The sequence below is a fragment of the Pundamilia nyererei genome, unplaced genomic scaffold (genome assembly GCF_000239375.1).
Source record: "Pundamilia nyererei isolate P.nyererei 1_Seehausen unplaced genomic scaffold, PunNye1.0 scaffold00067, whole genome shotgun sequence".
Lineage (NCBI taxonomy): Eukaryota > Metazoa > Chordata > Actinopteri > Cichliformes > Cichlidae > Pundamilia > Pundamilia nyererei.
The window spans coordinates 2,850,712-2,852,659 of record NW_005187468.1 but is presented as its reverse complement, the minus strand read 5'-3'; the positions used below and the strand labels follow the sequence as shown (position 1 = coordinate 2,852,659).

General features: G+C 40.7%; 1 protein-coding gene and 1 long non-coding RNA gene across 3 annotated transcripts in view; both read left to right on the top strand.

Annotated features, from left to right (window-relative positions):
• LOC102198250 (trypsin-1) overlaps window positions 1-1,948 on the top strand; it is a 24,399-nt gene that overhangs the window by 12,609 nt on the left and 9,842 nt on the right. The gene's annotated exons all lie outside the window — the stretch shown is intronic.
• Window positions 1,611-1,947, top strand: LOC102198898 (uncharacterized). Its single transcript, XR_311818.1, has 2 exons — window positions 1,611-1,681; window positions 1,911-1,947. It is a non-coding gene; the product is annotated as an uncharacterized LOC102198898 (long non-coding RNA).

The window sequence follows — 1,948 nt, the reverse complement described above, 5'->3', positions numbered from 1 at the left end:
AACAGGTGGGTGGCGTCTCTCTTTTAACCCCGGCCCCGTGATCAGCTGATCACAGCCGATCACCGGCTGACAATCTGTGGGATTTATCAAGATAACACACATTTGCAAAAGTGCTCCAACGTTTTCAGAGACGTCTGTTACCCACCAACTTGAGGCAATCAGGGAAAGAGACACAGGTGGGGAAAACAAGCAGCAGGGTCAACAGAATCAATTTAGGCACACGAGGGAAGCAAAACTGAACACAACACACACAGGACAAGAGACTATCAAAATAAAACAGGAACCTAAGACTGAGACTGAGACTGAGACACATCGACGTAACAGGCAAAAGACAAAACTGAAAAAACACAAGAGATATCACATAAACGTAAACACAGGAGGGCCAGAAAAACTCTAGAACAACAAAAAAATATGATGAATACAAAATCAGAATGAAAACCGCCACAGGACAACCACTTCCTCCACTCCTAAATGGCCTGTATTTGTATAGCGCTTTACTTAGTCCCTATAGACCCCAAAGCACTTTACACTACATTCAGTCATCCACACACACAGGTGATGGCAAGCTACATTGTAGCCACAGCTGCCCTGGGACGCACTGACAGAGGGGAGGCTGCTGGACACTGGCGCCACCGGGGCCTCTGACCACCACCAGGCAACGGGTGAAGTGTCTTGCCCAGCGACCGAGACTGTCGGAGCCAGGGCTCGAACCAGCAACCTTCTGATAACAAGACGAACTGCCAACTCTTGAGCCACGATTCATATTTACTGTAAGAAATCCTACTTTAGGTAAGAAGGTTTTTAATTTGCTGCTCACAGCACTTCAATGTCCAATGTGAATTTAGTTTTCAAGTGCTGTGAAACACACAGATGTGAGATAGTGCGTTCCAGATATCTAAATATAGAGATTATATTTACCTTTGTCGAAGTCTGACCAGAGACACACCAATATCAAACAATAGGGGCTGACTTATTAGTCTACTGGTTTATGAAAATATACATTTAAATTTGTATTTTATGAGAGCTTATGCATGAAAATGGTTGCATATACAAAGGAATCCTTTGAAAGAGTTCTGTTGGAGATATTAAAACCACTAGGATTTGTTATTATATCATGCTCCACTGTCAGTGCATAAAAGTCTGGGCATAGGGAAAAAGTGACCCTTAAGTGCTTATTGAAGTGAAACAGTTCAGGTCTGCGAGGCTACAGAAACAACCACAAAAAACTATTTAAGAAATAAAATAATCTTATTTTCAAACATTCCTATGAAATTTTCCTCATTTGCTAAAAAGAAAGCCATCCCTTTTCACTATTCTGCTCATTACTGTCATCAAATATTGGCAGGATTGAAATTAACTTTTCCCAGTATTACAAAAAAATTGTAATAAGTTACTAGCAATTAAAATATAGATTAATACAATGATACAAAAGAGTAATCTATTTATGTGCATGATTTATATCAAGATATTTCTAAAAAATAAGCCATCTCTATTCAAACAAATCACCAACCCCAACGAGCCACACAAGAGATTGGCTCTTTGCTGACCAATAGGAGTGCTAAGAGAGCTGGGCAGCTCTCCTGTGGATATAAATGAGAGCTCCAGGTGAAGTCCTCTCATTGACAGAATCACTCAGCAACCATGAGGTCTCTGATCTTTGTTCTGCTCATTGGAGCTGCTTGTGAGTGTGAAGTTTTATCTGAGCAGATTGTCTTCCTCTCTGACTGGCAGATGTTTTTCTTATTAGACTAAAACTTCATCCAACATAACTTTAGCTGCTCATGGCTGCAGCTTCACAATGATTCTAATCAAATACAATGTACTTTGGGCTGGAAATCAAACAGCATAGATGTTTCACTCCTGATGTAAAAGTGTAGGAGTAAACAGTTTGTTTACACTTGTGTTTTCAGTTGCCCTGGATGACGACAAGATCGTCGGAGGGTTTGAG